Source organism: Equus przewalskii, chromosome X, assembly GCF_037783145.1.
Source record: "Equus przewalskii isolate Varuska chromosome X, EquPr2, whole genome shotgun sequence".
NCBI lineage: Eukaryota > Metazoa > Chordata > Mammalia > Perissodactyla > Equidae > Equus > Equus przewalskii.
Window position 1 is genome coordinate 93107132 of NC_091863.1, and position 19687 is coordinate 93126818.

Consider the following 19687-nt stretch of genomic DNA (forward strand, 5'->3'; position numbering starts at 1 on the left):
TTTCTTTTTCACCTTCCTGTGCCTTTCATAAGTTCTTCCAGTTGGTTAATCATTAATTAATATTTAACAAGCCTTTTTTTCCAGTGCCAAGTCCTTCTCTGCTTGTCTAGCCTTTAGGCAGTATATGAACTCCCCATTCCTTCCCATTTAAGAAGACCTGGCACTCACTACACGTTAATTTCTCTAAGGAAATTCGTAATAGCAGATGAAGTGAGGGTTCCTTTACAACAGCATTCAATCTTTCAGGCCACTCTTAATTTTAGCATTTTTCCTAGCGAATGTAAAACGGGATGTAATTGAACCACTTTTAAATTTTTAAAAAGTTTCCAGGCACACATTTCCTGAACAAAATGGCTATGGCTGGAACAGGAAAGAACTTAGACTTTCTCCTCTACAGCTGTCCCACAAGCCAATCTCTTGACCTGACCCTAGAGAATCCCTCAAAATCAGGCCCTCACAGCTGACTTTGGACCAGAAGTGAGCCAAAGGATTGGAATGCAGATAAGGAGGGGAACCCTTCGCAGGTATTAATGAAAGAGGTCAGCTATGACGTGGAGGCAATCTCATGGGCAAAGAAAAGGTACTCTGGGAAGCAGGAGCACGTCTACATGTTTTCTCTGGTGAAAGGAGAATGATGGGAATTGACATCCATTTCCAGTCAAACGAGTGGAACCACGTTACTTCCTCCAGCCCTTCGCACCTCCACCTCTCATCCCTTTCCGCATGGAGAAACATACCAGACAGGTGATTTTGGTCAACAATTTACTTGGCACGAAGCCAAAGACATGAGAGCCCCGTCCTGTCCATATTCTGCTCCCTAGACCTCGTAAGGAAAGGGAGGATTGCTGAGGTTTTCCCTCTGCGTTATTCCGCACCTGGGCTGATTACTAGCAGGCGAAACTACTAGCGACGTCCCTTCCCCTGCCGAGATTCTCTTCACGAGTCCAGGGAGAAACTGCACGCTACATAGACTTAAACAGCGGCTTGATAACGTTCAAACTCCCGTTCCCGACATTCCCATCTTTTCAACTATTCCACAAGATTTTTTTCGAATATATGCTCCGAGCCAGGCACTGTGGACTTCTAATCTGTTCTTAGCCAGAGAGAAGGAGAAGCAGGCGCGGGGGACCAGTCTCCGCTCCCAGCTGCAGAGTTACAGTCCCCATCCCTCCCGGGCGCCCATCCCAGTGATTATTCTCCGAGCTCCCCACCCAGTTGATGTGACAGGCTCGTGGCCCAATCCCCTTCCTGGTTCCCAGGCCGGCCGCTAGCACCACCGGAGCCAATGGCGGCGGCCGAGGGGCGGAGGGGGCTGGCAGGAGGGGAGGGAGCGCTGGCTTTAGAACCACAGCCGCAAAGATTCCGAGAGGCAGAAGTTGTCTGAGTGCGTCGATCCGAGGCTGTCGAGCCAGATCCAGTACTCTGCGACTTTATGTAAGTGCTCTGTAGGCACGAGAGGGCACAAGGGGAGCGGGGTTCCCTGGGCGTGGGCAGGAGTGGGTCCAGGGGAGAGCATCTCCGGGAACCTCAGCAGGAACGCGCCTCGCACGGGAGGCGGGGGGCAGAGAGGGACGCTGGAGAAATTTCCGTTCTAGCCTTTGGGCGCCAAAGCGATCATTTGCATCAAGGATGGATGAGAGTGACAGAGTGTTCCCCACGACCACCGCTGGCCGCAAACAGGTTTTCTGTCTTAACTATAGAGATGGTGCTTTCTCACCAGTTGTTCTTAACTTGTTGCCAGCCTTGGGCTGGCGTCCTTGACGCCAACCCATGCCCTTCTCCCCTTCCGTGGCTGCGGCCCCAAAGTGGAAACTGAGCGCCTAACTTCCCTCTGTCGTCCTTCTCCAGCTACTGCCACCCCCACCCTACCCCCCTCCCGCCCCGGACACAGGAAATCCCGGAGCCGGCAGCCTGCGACGCCTCCAGCTCTCGCTCGCCCGCCTCGGGTGACCTCGCGGGCTCCCCGGGGCCCCGGGGCTCTGGGGGTGTGCTGTGCCCCAGGGAAGGAACGAGGCTCCAGTTGCCTGCCTTCCGCCAGCTTCCCTTGCGATTAGCGAGAGCGTCGCGATCGCACCGCGTCTCCCTATGAGTAAGCACTTTTTTCCTTTCAGTAGCAGAACATCTCCCGGGCCGTTTGGGCAGTACCTTTCCGTTCTCTCTCTCCAGACTGCGCGCCGCCCGTCTGCTCCTTTCTCAGCTCCTCCGGCTCTGCAGCCCCGAGCGCGCTGTCCGGGCAGCGGCAGCCGGGACCTCTCGGGGCTCTCTGGGAGGCAGAGCCAAAGGGGCGGTGGGAGGGGGGATAATATCCACCCTCCCCCGACACAGCTGCACTTGCCGGTGTTTACTTTTCTCCACTCGCAGTACTTAAGCGCTCTAATGAGAGGCCGGGGGACGCCGACCACCCCCGCCCTGGCTTCTTGCCAGTCCCGAAGTTGCCGCCGCCGCCGCCGCTGCTACTGCTCTTGCGTGCTGGCGGCTCCGACGGCTTGGCTCCAGGGCAGGAGATGATCCCAGCCTGGGAGGTGCAGTGGGGTTAATGCTGTCTGACACTTGCCTTACGCGATGCTTCTTGCTCCTCACTTCATCTGCACAACATCCCTGGAGGTGCAGAAGGTTGAGTTTAGAACTAACTGGGTTGGAGAGCCTCGCCATTTAAGAGCAGATAGCTAGGGGCCCGGCTTGTTATGAGGAGTGGGGGTTGGGGAGGAGAGCTTGGCTGGGCACACAGTAGGTAGAAAACGTAGGTGAAATTAAAAACTGCTGAGAGAGAAGCACTTACTCTACTGGATGTCGCAATGTATTTGGGAGCCTAAACTTGATCCTGGAGATGCAATTTACAGTGAATTCCAACGAAGTGGCCGAAGTCCCACACATGCCAATTGGCATCACGTGTCCCAAGTCTCTGATGCCCCTAGGGTAATGGTCACATGGCTTATTTTGACTTTAAAACTGGAATGTAATGGCTGAAGCCCATTTTCCAAAAATTACTGGGACAAAAAAGGGGAGGGGGTGTGAACTACCCTCTCCTCGAGGGAATTCGACTTGGATTTGGATGAGAGGAACAGAGAGAGAATTTGTTGTTCAGATTTTATCCAAAATAAAAACAGAAGCTGTTTTTAAAATAAGGTCTTGAAATATGTTTGTGCTGGGACATATCTCTCCCTTGTGGCCCTTCAATCTAGTTATGGCTTTTCTAAATTTTAAAAATATCTTACTAATTATTTTCTAGGAAAATCTCCCTTTTATTCATGCCCTATTTCATCCCTAAATGATAGATATGAAACCATATCCCATAAGGTAGTGTTAAAAAAAATAAGGCTTTGTCCATATTCCTGGATCTACCCTCTATATTCTAATTGAACTGGTCTCTATGTTAGGCATCTGCTGGAAGGTGGTGGGTAATCTGACTAAAATTAATCATCAGTTATTGTGATTTGGAATTAATTGGATCAGAAATCAGGCACAAAGACAGTGGACACTAAATTTGATAAATCCAGCTGTTTGGGTTTTTGCCTGTCAATAGTTGGGTAGATGATAAGACGACACTGAAATAACTCCCGTATTGACCAACACCCGCCCATGTGGCCCAAGTTAAGGTTACTGTTGGAAAAACGTGGCAATTTCGCTGTTCGGATTATATATTGCAGAGTATAGAAATGAACAGAGAAATCTCGAGGTCAGGAGTGTAAAAGCTGTCCTTATTTATAAAAAGTGGATCCAGTTGATACGTAATTCAGCCTTGAAAACAACTAGGGCAGCTAAAAATGAAACTGGGAACATTTCAGAGGTTTTGGCTTTGTATGCCTTAGCCAAAAACCGTTTGACTACTGCAGCAACCTCCGAATGACGGGAGCGCTCCATTTTCGCGCTGTGCATGGGTTTCTGAGCCTAAAAGCTAGAGCTACTTTAAAGCACACAGTTCTGACCCCAAGGCTAGCCTTGCAGCACAGATTAGTTAGAACTGGATTTCATCTGCACCTGAGTTATTGGAGTTAACTACACTGGTAGATAGACCCCCCTAGTGGAAGTGAGGTGATAATATAATTTTAGACAACTAATAAATATTTAACCTCAAAAAAAGGAGAGTACAACTATCCAACTAGGTTGAAGTGGTAGGGAGATGAGCTCTTTTTAAAATATTATTGATGTCGAAATAGGATCATCACTAGGCACTTGGCCCACAGCTTTTCGTTGTCTTAGGATGTCCACTCATTTAAAACCACTGACTTCATTTTTTAGAGGTATGATCTAATGAAGTCAGGTTTTATTAAAATTAGGGAGTTGTGAGTCTAATTCTTAATTTCGACTATTAGATCTAGCAAGTTTGCAACCTCTTTACATCAAGTGGGGCCCCAAACAATTGTGCTCTACCTTGACTTAACACAGACGGTCAGCACGGAAGTGCAAGGTCTCTGGTCTGCTGCTGTCATCTAGATTCCATTGTTAAAAATGTCTAGGTTTATGCATTTGGGGTAGGATTAATTATAACGAGTAATATTTTTATTGAGATTAAGTCTCTTCTACAGATGGTTACACTCACATTAGACTTGACCATGACTGTTGTGGCAGAATGTCAGTGTCCAAGGAGCCATCAGAAACCAAATGAAATTTTGCTCCCAAGCAAACACTGTGACTGTTAGTGAAAAGAAGGGGGTAGCCTGGCCATGGTACTTGAGCACTAAAGTGATTCTTTTTGGTGAGACTGAAAGTGAAAAAGAAGAAAATCCACTTGCCACTATTCCATGTTTGTTTTAGGCATTATTTCCACTTGCCTTTCCAAGAAATTTACTGACATAATATTTTTAGCACATATGATAAATTCATGCATTTGCTACTGTGCTTGATGTAGCATAATCTAGTTGGAATGTGTATGCCAAACTGTTTTTTGCTGTTTAGTACAGATTCCATTTAGTACAGATTTATTTAGTATAAAGTAGCTGTTATGAAATTGAAAATGAACATCTATCAGGACATGACAACTTACGTATCTGTTTTTAGAATCATTTTGTACTTGCTCATATGACAGTATTTCGTTTGGTAAAAAGTAATCCAGAGGGGGGAAAATTTGATCTGTGAAAATAATAAAACTCAGTTTACAAGAAAACAGCTAGATCATGTTTTGAGTCTGTATAATTATTCTAGAGAGTGATATACCGTATAACGTATGTTCAATGTGTTGGAGGTTTCAAAAGCTTTTTGGATACATTACCAGCGGTCACAACTAGCTGTTTTTAGTTATGAGAGAGCTTTGGTTAAAGTATGGCTTAGAAATATAAACAACTGCCCAGTCATGCAATGTCAGTCTCAGGAGAAGTTCTGATAATACTTGGGCCAACTTGTAGCGATGGAGGTGAGGCAGTTTCCAAAAAATTCAGTTATGTTTAATAATACTGAATTTGCCTTATTCTTAACACTTGAAAGACAAATATTAGTGAGTACGAACTGCTTTAGGGATGAAAAAGCATTGTTGAATGAAAATTAAAATTCTAGGGGGGAAGTATGTTGGACTTGGCTCCAAAAGAACTGGATTCTAGACACGGCTCTGCCACTGACTCATAGCATGACCTTGAGAAAGTCACTTAACATTATTATATATTTTTTTTCTGCTTTATCTCCCCAACCCCGGCCCCGTACATAGTTGTATATCTTAGTTGCAGGTCCTTCTAGTTGTGGGATGTGGGACGCTGCCTCAACGTGGCCTGACGAGCGGTGCCCTGTCCGCGCCCAGGATCCGAACCCTGGGCCGCCACAGCGGAGCGTGCGAACTTAACCACTCGGCCACGGAGCCGGCCCCATAACATTATTATATTGATAACTAACATTGAGTACGTACATGTCCAGACACCATGCGTTTTCTCATTTATAAAATGAGGGCATGACTCAAGGTTTTTGGTTTTCTGGGAATTTTTTTTCAAATACTTATAGTCTGGCTTATTTCAGTTATATTTGTCAGTTGAGTTGTCAAATTTCAATACACCTATATTGAACCAAGCTAAATACCTTGTTGGCAAATTGGTGACTCCTCAGGAAGATAATCACCAGTGGCTTATAACATGACTAATGTTAGTTCTTTAAAATATAGAGGTACCTTTTTTTTTTTTTGAGGAAGATTAGCCCTGAGCTAACTACTGCCAGTCCTCCTCTTTTTGCTGAGGAAGCCTGGCCCTGAGCTAACATCCATGCCCATCTTCCCCTACTTTATATGTGGGACGCTTCCCACAGCATGGCTTGCCAAGGGGTGTCATGTCCACACCCGGGATCCGAACCGGCGAACCCCGGGCTGCTGAATCGCAACGTGCGCACTTAACCGCTGTGCCACTGGCCGGCCCCAGAGGTACCATTTATATCATTCCTTAACAAGGATTTTTTGTACATTCAACCTATTGATTTTATATTATGAGAAAGCTTAATTTTTCCTAACGGTCTAGAAATTTTTTGGATGGTAAGGAGGTCGTGTTGTTAATTGGAAAAGGCGTTGAGCCAGGGTCTTTTAGTCCTCTACAGTTTGGACAGATGGGCCATCTTAAGTAAATCATGGAAGCTCTCTGTGTTCATATCTGAATTTTACTTTATTTGTAAGCCATCTGTTTCCAATCTGTATTTCACAGGCATGCTGAAATGCTAAGTGAGCAATGTGAGCCTTGGCTCTTCAGCAGACAGGTGCTGTATAAATCCAAAGTACTGGAGTAGTATATCATAGGAACACTGAAGCTTTAACAAGAGTTAACAGAAAAGATAGAATTCTCATCACTTAAGTCTTGCCGCATTTTTATTTGTCTGTAAATGTTCCCCAGCCATCCAATTTTACAAGCAAAGGAGAAATAAAGCCAGACATCATATAATGAAAAATAAGAGAAGCGGTTGATAACAAGAGAATAAAAATCTATATGCAATACTTAGTATTTTTTCCCTCGAACATTGTGCCAAATAGCCTGTTAAAACCGTTAATGTGGTGGTGGTATTTTTTTTTTTCACCCTTCTCAGGTAACTGCTGAGCAGTATTTTGGTGTTCGTTGGTAACCGTTACAGAATCCGTTGGCTTATCATATTTCATTCTTAGTTTTGTGATTGCCCATAATAGGAGGTTTTGTGCAAAACTGCCAACAAAAAATAGTGTTTCTCCTTACAGTTGTTCTCTAAAAGAGGACAACATGCAAGTATGGAAAAGCGCATAATGGAGGAGATAATCTGCACATTTAAGTGGCATGCCATCATTAACACAGAAAAGGTGAGAAGTTAGTGTAGATCTTCATCGGAAAAGCAAACATGTTGGGCTAGATGATCTCTGAGAGGTCATTTTCAAACTCTACCCTCAAAACTATTAACCTGGAATAAATTTTCAATGTTTGTTATCATGCCAATTACATGATGGTTCTTTAACTCTGCCATTCTTTGAATTATCATGAGTTTTTGTTTTGTTGGTTAAAATTATGTTTAACATTTGTTAAAATGTTATAAATATGTATAAATATAATGTTTTTATATTTATATATAAAGTATATATATAAAGTTTTTACCTTCTATAAAATGAAGTTTTGGAAAGGGAGAATAGCTTTGATATTGGTATCACTGCATTCTGCATTCTATGCTCTAACTACAGAGTGTTCACTCAGATTGACATTCTGCTATTGACACTGAATAATACACTCTTTCATAGACAAATGTAATTTTTAAGCTTTTTTCTGTATTTCTTAATTTGATTGTATATACCCATTTTTGCCATTTCTTACTGTTCTTTTTGATATTTTCGGGCTTGTATTTCAAGTCAGGGAGAATAACCATCATAGACTGCAAAATATTTTCTCAGAGGTGAAAATGCTATTAGGAAATGGTTCCTGGGGCATATCCTTTGGCTGTAGTAGTCCATATGTATGTATGATTTAGTTAGTGTACTGGAGAAGTGTCTTAAGTAGTGCATACTTATGATGATTTTAATCACTTTACTTTGGATTTAAAAAAATACGTCATTGTAAAAATAAAATAGAAAAAGTAAAAGGGTTTTTAAAGAAGAAAATAAAAATTACTCATAATTGTACCACCTGTTCGTATTTTTTTAATCTATTTCCTATGTAGAGAGAAAGATATTTTTAAAATTGGGATCATATTGCATATACAGTTTATATATCCCCTCTTTTCACTTTTACATTATGAAGATGTTTTTACATAATCAAATATTTTTGAAAATCTTTAAAATCATTACATGATATCCTACATAATGGATATTTCATAATTTATTTCACTATTTCCAGGTTGTTGGAAGTTTATGTTGTTTTAAAAACCATTTTGCGGTTATTTCTTTGAGATAAATATTTAGAAGAGAAATTCCAAAGATTTTGTTTTTAAAGATGAATTCCCTTGACAACCTCTGAAATATAAACATTGGCTTAAGCAAAAAGAGCCTTGATTTCAAACAGTGGCACTCAAAAAAAAAAAGCTGTTCTTTATATCGTGTATTGTATGTGACTCTAAACTGGAGCTGGTTTAGGTAAAGTATATGTCTTGGAAATATTTTGGTGTCCTCTGATCTAGTTAACAGGTGCAAAGCAGGACGAAGTAGAATCCTGTGCGGTATACAATCATAGGAAGTTCTATTTTTTAAAACGGAACTGTTAATGGGGGAAGGGAGACAGGTTTGTTTTGAAGTCGCCTTTAGATTTCAGGTTGCTATAAAACTCAGTTCAAGTTACAGGGCTTATTTGTGACCATAATCCTTCAGTATCCTAAAGAAACTTTTAATCCTGGAGTTGGTTAAATGACTGTGTTTGTTGATAGACTTTTTTATCTCAGGCTTTTCGTCTCTTAAATGACTTTGACATCACTCAATAAACTCAAAGTTTTATATTTCATTCAGGTTGCCTAAATAACTAAACAGAGTCCAATAGTGGTAAAAATTCTGATGCTGCCACTTAATTTGTGCCTAGTTTCAGTGTATGGTGATTTCCCCAAATTACAAACACGTGACTTAAATATTTTGCGTATTTGAATGGCTCGTTGTACACTGCATATCCCTCTCCAGACTTATCCCGTGCTGCTTCACAGACCTTTCCCTGATGTTTTTCTCCTTCCCTCGGTTCGCCAGTCTCAGTAAGGGAGTGTTGATCTAGGCATTCCATGATGACCCAGAAGCCATATGGGAGGTTTGTCTGACCTGACAACTTGTTGTCATCACCTTCGCTTTTTTTCCTTCTCAAAAGGATCACGGGCATGCTGTGTTTCATAATCAGAATAAATTTTAGCATAAAATAATGGGGTCCAGTGGCTTTGCTGTTTTATATCTCTGTGACATTGGGAAAGTTTCTCAACTCCTCTAAACCTCAATTTCGCCATCTATAAAATGGGGATAATACCAGTTGTTTTCAGTGTCGGCCTTAGAATTAAATGAGAACATTTGTAAGGAAATTAGTGTATAGGAGGTGCTCGATAAATGTTCCCTTTTACTGGTCAGTTAATGTTGGCTTAGATAATCTTTGTCAGGTATCTATATTTACCTCTTCCATTTTCCTCGAATTCAAACCCTTTTTCCTTAAGAATCACCATTCAAGATAGATAAGATAGTTTATTTTTTCTATTTTATTTAATGGCATTGTAAAAATTTTGCTTCTATTGCTTTTCATTGTGAATTTGAAGAATTTTTCTAAAGTTCCAGGTTGAAAAAGCTTCTTGGCTTAGGTATGAAACCTATTTACCATTTAATTTATCCTTTTGCGACGATATGCAATCCAACAGACTAAAGAACTCGTCCTCAAAGAAAAATTGGAAGCATGACTCTTTTAACACATTACAAACACCGTTATAAACTCATTGTCACCAATAAATATAGCTTAGATCAGGATGAAAGGTAGTAGGAAATGTTAATGCCTGATTTTAGGAGGAGGAAAAGAATGCTTCAAGTTCTTCAGTGTTTCTGCAATAGTAGAAATGTGAATGATAGAAAATTTACTTTTGAAAAAATAGGAGAAAAGAGAAAATAAATTAGTGAAAACTTAAAATGCTGTGGAAGGCGGAGGGTTATAAATTAACTCAATGTCTTTCCAAGATGACATGTAGCCTTTAGAAATGGGTGAATCCAAAACATATTAATCTTGAATTTATGATGTCCATTATTTCCTCTAGTGGAAGCTTTCAAAAGCAAAGGCCAGGAAATGATGAAGGACATTGACACATTCAACAAATATTTTGAGCAGTTTGTGGGTCTCCAGTTTAAAGCTACAGTTGAATCATTTTTTCAAGTGGTTATGAAGAATTAAAATTTTGTATTTTGTCTTATGACAACTAAAAAAACCACATATAGCCAAACTATTGTTGAATGTAGGGAACAAAAAAGTAATATTGATAGATTTACGTGTTTAAAAGTATAAGCCAACCCATACATTTGGTGTCTCATCCTAAAGCAAGGTGTTCCAGCATTAGTTGGCCCTCTGAAAAAAAAGCAAACTAGAATATATATATATAGGTGCTAGCAAAAGGGGGAAAACTTTCCTAGCCAGAGATTTGTGTAAAGACAAAGAGAAGGTTGATATATCAAGTACCTTGAAATGTGTATTATGTAAAAGAAGGCCTATAGGTAACTTATCAATAGATGTAAAACTCTGGAAAACTTTAAAATGTGCCCAAAGTTGTCAAGTATATATTGAGATAGTACAAACTACAGATGGAGTAGTAGTTAGCCAAGGATAGTAACATGGACGACGCCTTCATTAGTCTATGTGGAATCGTTTCAGCATTCATTCAACTAAAAGTTTAATGAAGATGTTAGGTGCCAGAGCTATAAGATGGATAAGATTTCTCAGTCTAGTAGAAGAGAAAAACACAAAAGTAATATTGGATTTCATGAAACTAAAAATATTCCTACTTGTAAAAAGTGAATTTAAATATGGCCTTTTTTCTCAACATAAAATAATTTCCAAATTTAAACCTTGTGTGAACAAAGACATTCATTTATAATCCAATATAATCAAATCTAAACTAAGAACAAATCAAGTTTAAACATTGTTATTTCTTTGCAATAATTATTGCATCCTAAAAAAAGTGCCCACTATGAGTTAATTTTACTTAAATAGAACATTGCTCAGCCTATAAATGAAGGTCAGCAGACACCAGTGTCTTGGAATAAAATAGCCCTTTGGCAAGAAAGTGAGCCACACCCCATTTAGTTTTTACAAAAATAAAATTCTTTCCAGCTTTACTAAATTGTAGATGTGGTGCACAGCATGTACTTCTGCAGGAGTTAGTCCTGCAGCTGTGGAAATAGCCATGTGTGCAGAAGCCCTAAAAAACATCGATTCAACATTACTTGTATATGCGGCTCTCATACTTCCTGTATTATGGTATTCTGTTAAGTTTTGTCTGACTCAAGGATAATAGCAAGTAAAGACAGGTATAGCTGATACCTTAATTTCTTGAACGTCTTGATTGTCACAAACTTTAAAATGAGCAGAAAAACCCGGGATTCCAAATCTGATCATTGTTTCATTTTGGTGGGTGAGGATCAAATGGATGGACTATGTCTGGATGGACTGTGTTTACTGTATATGGTTTTCTTCAAGGACAGTACTTAATTCCTGCCGTGTACCATGGAAAGAATTGTACTTCTAGGGAGAAAAGAAAAGAGGCCCTGAGGGGAAGCCCCATTCTCCTCGCTCTTTCACAGTACACCTGGTGCACAGCAGGTCTCCTTATGTGCATTTGAAAGAGTGCAAAATAAATGGCCATGAATGGTCCTTGCTGATAAAGATTAAGTTGTGAAAACCTAATCAGCAAATTAGTAATTTATAAATCACATTGAATAAAATATGTAATGATATCAACCTAGAAGAAAACTAAGCAAATGGCTTCCTTTGTTTTCTTTCTCTTTTAGTTCTTTTAAATGAATGTAATCCATGAGTGAATGTAATGGATGGTGCTTTCATTATGAGAACTGCCTAACTTTAGAATCAGAGAGGAAATTGGAACATAGTAATATTTTTTCACTTTTTAAAGCAGTTTTATTGAGATATAATTCACATTCTATAGCACTCATGTAAAGTGTACAGTTCAATGGATTTTAGTATCTTCACAGTATGTAAAACCATCACCACAGTCAATTTTCTAACATTTCCATCTCAAATAGAAACCCCAAATTCTTAAAGCTGTCATTTGCCCCAGCCCCCCACCTCCCCAACACTAATTAACCACTAATCTACTATCTGTCTCTGTAGATTTCCCGATTCTGGAGTTTCATATGAATGGAACATATAATTATGTGGTCTTTTGTGACTGGCTTCTTTAAGTTAGCTTATTGTTTTCAAGATTCACTCACATTGTAGCATGTATCAATACTTCGTTCCTTTTTTATGGCTGAATAATATTCCACTGTATGAATGTATCATAATTTGTTTATCTGTTCATCCATTGATAGACATTTGGGTTATTTCCACTTTTTGGCTATTATGAATAATGGGACATGTTAATATTAAATGTCTGACCACAGGTCAGCTAATGAGTTAGAGGTGGTACTGACAAGATAGCAGTTTATCACTACTCTGCTATTAATGTAAATCCTTGCTTTGATTGACTCTGCAATTTTGATTTCTGCATCTAAGTGTAGCTATTTTTTCTTGTTTCCTGATGCTGAGTAGCTTATCATCAACTCGTTCCCAATACCTTTTTCCTTAGTAATATTTTTACTTGAATAATGGAAAACCTGTAAAAGTTGTATAATCACCTTTTCTAAAACTTATTGTATAGCAGATATATACAAAATGCCTTGTTTATACACATTTTTGAACATCTATAAGGAGCAGAGGTAAGTAGTATTAAATAGTGCAGAATTAAATGATAAATGCCTTGAAACACAATGGTTTCAGTCAACCTAAAGCATTATTGAGTACATCTAATGTATTTATTTTTTAAATTTACTTTTCAAATATGGAATATATCCATAGAACAAAACTCAAAATCTATAAAGAGTCATGAAGAAAAGAAAAGAAGCCTCCTGCCCCTGAGCCCAGTCTCCCATTTCCCTTCCCAGGCGGTGACCGTTAGTAGAAGTTTCTTGAGGATCCATCCAGAAATAGTCTTGAATACATTTAACGCTTGACATTCTCAGAAGAGCTTGGTGTTTTACTTTTAGGAAGTGTGGCACTAAGTTTGAGGGAGTCTTTTATCTTTTGGCTTTTTAGGGGTGAATATGAGAATGAGGAATTATCAAAGGATGATAAAAAGAATCACCTTCAGTTTCAGATCAAAGGTTGACCTGAACCTTGACCTCAGATTCACCTGTGTGGCATCAGGTCAAAATAGCTAATGACACCTAGTACTCAACTCTGCCATGATCATCTGGATTCAACCCACAGAGAAATTCCCGGACCCGGTCTCCTTAGTCTTATGGGCAGTTAGTACCTGGCAGACCCCTTAGGAAAGGATAGTCTTCCCTGAGAGAGGAAGGCTGTAGTTCAGTCACGAAAAGATAAAATTTCCAGGAGACCCATTTAGAAGTTCCTATATATAATTAGTTCATTTAACAGGCCTTTATTAATTATCAACAGTGTGCCAGGCACTGGTATCACTAAGATAAATAAAACAATGTGCCGTCATTTGAAGAGCTCAGAGTCTAATCCAACCACTGATTTTTACAAATGAGGCGACAGAGGTCTAATTGATTTTGACTTGCCCCAGCATACAGTGGTTGAGGACAGTGATGGAGGATGGGGTCTCCTGAAACCTAATCCATTGCTCTTCTTACCAGAGATTTAATCACCTTAGGAATGCCTCTTCTTCCCTGAATCAGCTTAGACTAACTGGTGTTTTCTTTCAGATGTTAACGAAGTGGCAGGTGCCATGTCATGAAAGCTGATAGGAACTCTGAGAAATTCACTTCACCTATAACTTGCACAGCTTGGTTTGACTCTTCCATAGCTAGTGGAAATTCATTAACAATAGCTTTAAAATGGTAAATTATCTTTCTAGGTCATATATTTAATCCAGGGTACTCCTATGCTGACAAAGCTGCAGTTCTGATCACTGATTTTAAGAGTTTCTTTGCGGCAGGATTGGAGGGTATGGAGAAAATTAAGGCAGGATTGAGGGTATAGGGAGTGGGAAGAAGGGCACTGCCATTTCAAATCATGTGGTCACAGGCGGCTTCACTGAAAGGAAAATAATTTGAGGCAAGACAGGAGATCAAGGAGTGAGCCGCGTGAACATCTGGGGAAAAGTGTCACTTAAGCAAGTAAATATTTCTAGGAAATACCTAAATTGTAATGCATTGATGGGTTTTAGCCCTGAAATTCTCCTTTATATCAGCTTTTTATTTTGGTATTGAACAAAAAATAATATCTTCTACCCAGATCAAATACTCTAGTGGAGTCATGAATTGACTGTATATGCTAAGACAATAGCAATAGTTATATCAATAATGTTTTGGAAAGATTAGTGAGAATAATGTTTAAAACAGGGTATGGAATTAGGGCAAGCAGATTTTCTTCCCTTTTCCCTATCAATTTAGTTATACTATATTCTGTGTTTAATTCTGAATTAGATTTTTAAGTTAAACTTTTTACTTTGTGATAATTGTAGACATGTACTTATAAGAAATAACATGGAGAGATCTTGTGTACCCTTTACCCAGTTTCCCCCAATGGTAACCTCTTGCAGAACCGTAGTACAATGTCAAAGCCAAGATGTTGACTTTGATACAGTCAAGATACAGAACAGTTCCATCACCACTAGAATCCCTTTTGTTACCCTTAAATAACACACGTCTTTCCTCCCCCAAACCCCTCTCTACCCCTGGAAACCACTAATCTGTTCTCTGTTTCTGTAATTTTCTTATTTCAAAAATATTATATAAATGGAATCATAGTGTATGTATCTTTTTGGGATTGGCTTTTTTCACTCAGTATAATTCTCTGGAGATTCATCCATCCAAGTTGTGTAGATTGGTACCTCCTTTCACTTGCTGAGTAGTATTCCGTGGTGTAGATGTCCCACAGTTTGTTTAACCATTCACTCATTGAAGGACTTCTGGGACATTTCCAGTTTTAGCTATTACAAATAAAGCTGCTATACCCATTTGTGTACAGGTTTTTGTGTAGATGTAAGTTTTCATTTCTCTGGGATTAATGCCCACAGAGTGCAATTGATGCATCATGTGAGTATTGCATGTTTCGTTTTATAAGGAACTTTCAAAATGTTTTCGCAGAGTGACTATATCATTTAATTTCCCACTAGCAATAATATGAGTGGTCCAGTTTCTCCACATCTGTGTCACCATTTGCTATGGTCACTTTTTTGTTTTAGCCATTGTGATTGGTGTGTAGTGATATCTCATTGTGGCTTCATTTTGTATTTCCCAATGGTTAATGATGTTGAACATCTTTTCATGTGTTTATTTCCCATCTGTATATCCTCTGCAGTGAAATGTCTCTCTTCATGTCTTTTGCATATTTTCTAATTGGATTTTTTTTAATATTTGAGTTTTGAGAGGACTTTATATATTCTAGATAATAACCCTTTGTTAGATAGGTAGTATACAACTATTTTCCTAGTCTGTAGTTTGTCTTTCTATCCTCTAAACAAGATCTTTCACAGAACAAAAAATATTTATTTTGATGAGGCCAAATTTATTAATATTTCTTTTTATAGATTGTCTTTTTGGTGTCATGTCTAAGACCCCTTCACCAAACATAGTTCCTGAAGGATTTTTCAAAAATTTTTTCCCAAGTTTTGTGGTGTTGGGCCTGGCCCTGTGGCTGAGTGGTAAAAGTTCCACACACTCCACTTCAGCAGCTTGGGTTCGCATCCCAGGCACAGACCTACTCCACTCACTAGCCACGCTGTAGACATGTCCCACATACAAAATACAGGAAGATTGGCACAGATGTTAGCTCAGGGCTGGTCTTCCTCAAGCAAAAAAAGAAAGAGGAGGATTGGCAATGGATGTTAGCTCAGGGCAAATCTTCCTCAGCAAAAAAAAAAAAGAAAGAAAAAAGTTTTATGGTGCTGTGTTTTACATTTAAGTCTGTGACCTGTTTTGAGTTAATTTTTGTGTAAAGATCTGAGGTTTAGGTTGAAGTTTTTGTTTCTTTGTTTGTTTTTTGGTTGTCCAGTTGCTCCAGCACCGTTCCTCCACTGATGTGCTTTTGTACGCTCATCAAAAATTGATTAAGTATATTTGTGTAGGTCTATTTTTGGGTTCTCTGGTCTGTTCCATTGCTCTGTCTCTCTCACTCTGCCAATACCACACTATCTTGATTGCTGTAGCTATATGGTAAGACATAACACCAGGCAGAATGATTCCACCCATTTTATTTTTGTGTGTTTTACCTGTTCTAGTGTTCTAAGACCCATTTCTTTCCACATACATTTTTAGAATAAGCTGGTCTATGACTACAAAAATCTGTATTAGGATGTTAATATGAATTGCATTAATGAATTGAGTTTTGAGATTGCATATTCAATGCTAATTAAGCTAAAAATGGTAGTTCCATTAAGGCAGAAAATTTAATATCTTCTGTAGTCTCATGCTATGTCTTATTTTCTAAAGTCGTGCCTATTTTAGTGATTTTTAAATCATTGAATGAATATTATTTGGTCATTTCTCTTTAGATATAATTTGGATGTCTTTTTATAATTGCTGAAATTGAAGCTTTTTTTCCCCAAAGGAATGATACATTCTTAATTTGGGTATATAACTTTCAAGTTCTAAATCATTGATTGTTTTTGGATTTAAAAATTTTTTGAAGAGTTACATCCAGAATGTTAAAGATCCCCTCCCGTTGGATTTCTGTTTACAAGAACCTAAACCTATTGGTCTACCTTAAGGAAAGCATGGTTTACTTCTTTTGTTTCAAACAAACACTTTTCCCAAAATAGCAAAATAGAGTATGCCACTACAGCATTGGGATTTAGGGTATTGTAGTTTGGAATGCCTTTGTTATTCATGAGTAGTAAATCTAAAGATTTTAAATGAAAACTTTTGTGCATTCTCATACTTTGATCTTTGAGTCTGCAAAATAGAATCTTAAAAATTACAAAGAATCTGGTAAACCTCTTAATTTAAAAAGGAAACTTGGAAACTTACTATTAGGTATGAAAAAAAAGAAGGGGACTGTTAAACTGATTAGAGCTGAAGAACTCAAGAGAAAAACGTCACCTTGTTGCTTTTAGGTGAAGTAAAAGTGAAAGAGATCATGCTTTCATTTCTGTCTTGCTTTCTCAAGATAAAGCTTTTGCACCCTTGTTTCTGTTTAATGATTCAGGGTGGAGGCACAAAAAAACCTTCTGGCTCTCTTTCCCATCCTGTTTATATCCTAAATTGGCTTTTATTGTTTTAGTAAAATATTATCTCTGGTAGCCTAGAACATTATGAATACGGTATTAAATTGTTAGACTTAGAAAGAAGGAATTTGAAAATCACAGTCCAATTATACTACCTTAAATACAGTTAGCATCTTTACCAATGAAAACTTACCTGAGTTAAAGCATAGGGCTCATAATTTTAGTATCATCATTAAAGAGAAATTTACTACCACTAATATCAGCAATTTGGTTCTTCTCCACCTACCCCTAACTTTGTTTAGGTGATGGTCGCAGCTGCAGCATATCTTTTGTTGTAATTGAAAAAAGTGTAATTTAAGGAAGAATGCAATATAATGGCACTCATCAGAAACAGATATTCCAGTTTCTTTCTTCACATGTAAATTATCTGCATTTTTTATATTTATGTGGTCTAATGAGAGCCTTTTAAAAGCTCCTTCTCTAAAGCAGTGAATTCTCAGAGCCAGTGAGCCTAAGACAGTCTACAACATCAAAAGAACCCTGCTAATGGCGTTAGCCAGTTTCTGAGGTAATATATATAGCACCGGGGGAGAAATAAACTGGGAGAGGGAAGAAATTACTCTTGTGTGGATGACTTTTTGCTAACTATGATTTTTAGCAAGTGAAAGCCACAAAAGTCATTTGATTTGTGGCAGAATTAATTATAATGAGACCTTTTTAGCTGTACCAGGTAACAGACTGCCAAATAAAACACTGAGCAAGCAACACTGGTCAGTTACAATTCACTCTTTAGAAATCTGAGCCAGCCTAGCGTTATATTTATGAATTCAACTCCGTTTTCAAAGAAATAGAATTGAGGCATCTCAGCAAAATTAAATTAATAAAATTTATGGAGCATCTCCCATACATTTGAATGGTAAGGGCATATAGCACTTTATGAGACCATGGTATTTTTGCAGCCAATCTTAAGGATAAATCGACATTGTGTTCAGGATTCTGCATTGGGCCAAACTTAACAATGACCATTATGTGTAGAAAATAGCAACCATTGTTGTTGAATTAAACTCTCTCTGGAGATTAAAAAAATATTTTTTAATTAAGCTAATAAAACCTTAATGTCAACATAGCCAAAGAAATAAACATAACCAGAGAAGAATGGGTAGCAGCAGATAACACAGTGCATTTGTTGGACTATTACTGGTAAAGGAATCCTAAACTGTGTAGAACTGGTGACTCTTTACTTGTCTAAAAAAGCAATTCCAGAAGTTACACATATGCAAATTTGGATTTTTCAGCTAGACCTTTAAGCAGGCTGTCCATGACAGACTCCCAATGAAATGGAATTAATTTGTGTTGTGTTTTGAAAGTGTATATATGTGCTTTCTCAAGAATTACATGGAAGAGTTAGACTGACGTAGAGTGCTTGGTGATTCTTGAAGTGAATGTTGGCAATCTTAAGGACGTTTTATTAGAGAATGAGGCAACAGTTTTTCTCGGGGAGCATGTCTCCACAGTAATAGCGGAAGTCAGAAAATATTTCACATGCAAATATTTCTGAACCTCTTCATCAGTGCATTTAACACTTTGAAGTGATGGCAACATCTGGTAACAAGTAGAAACCAGCGTCTTATAAACTATGGCTTCGTGTTACCACTTCATCTGAATTAGTCCTTTAAAGGGGTTTTATATGTCTTCCTAAAAACTGACAAGGTTAATCTTGGGCTAGGGCAGGCCGGCAGGAAATGCTAAAGCGGCTTTTTCTTTTGAAGGTTTCATTATTCCTTGTGAGGTCAAAAAGTAGTCGTTTTAAAGTTTAGAAAGCTAGAGAAGTGATATCTTGACAGCTAAGTGAGATTTTTCTTTCTTTTTTTGTGTGGCAAGTATCAGGGAAAACTCAATAAAATTCAGAGTTGTTTATATTTTCCACTCCACTTCTTTTGTCTGAAATGCCTTTATTTTCTAAAAGTGGAGAATTAAAAACATCATTTCAATTACCAATATGATCATGGATTCGATGTAACTAGAAAGATATAACCTGCCGTTTGTTTGGCCAGATTAGTTCTCAGCAATCATCCTATTTTGTAGAGTTACCCAATGTAGATGCCTTTTATGTTTGTTTATTTGAGTTGCGTTAAAAGTGCTAAAAGTTGGTTCTTGATTATGTAATAAACCACTACAGCAAATGACAGTGAGTTTAATTCCTTTAGGATGCAATGTCGTTATCACAGATTAATTTAAGAGACACTTAGTGAGTGTCTACTGTGTGCCAGGCGCTGTTCTGGATGCTTGAGACAGATTAGTGAACGAAGCAGACAAATCACTGCCCTCATAGAGCTTAATGAATATTAAATATTAAAACACTAGAGCTATCACTCAGTTTTTAAAGACCTTCATTGAATGAGTTTTGAGAACTCATGCACATTTTATT

The 19687-nt window shown here is 38.5% G+C and overlaps 1 protein-coding gene across 11 annotated transcripts in view; it reads left to right on the plus strand.

Moving 5' to 3' along the window:
• The first annotated feature begins 571 nt into the window (after positions 1-571).
• The window catches only part of PLS3 (plastin 3), a 73635-nt gene continuing 54519 nt past the window's right edge, over positions 572-19687 (plus strand). For 3 of the 11 annotated variants that reach the window (XM_070604126.1, XM_070604125.1, XM_070604136.1), the window contains exon 1: positions 1353-1434. The gene's annotated coding sequence lies outside the window, so the exon portion shown is untranslated. The other 8 variants (XM_008541507.2, XM_008541510.2, XM_070604130.1 and 5 more) reach the window with 8 other exon arrangements.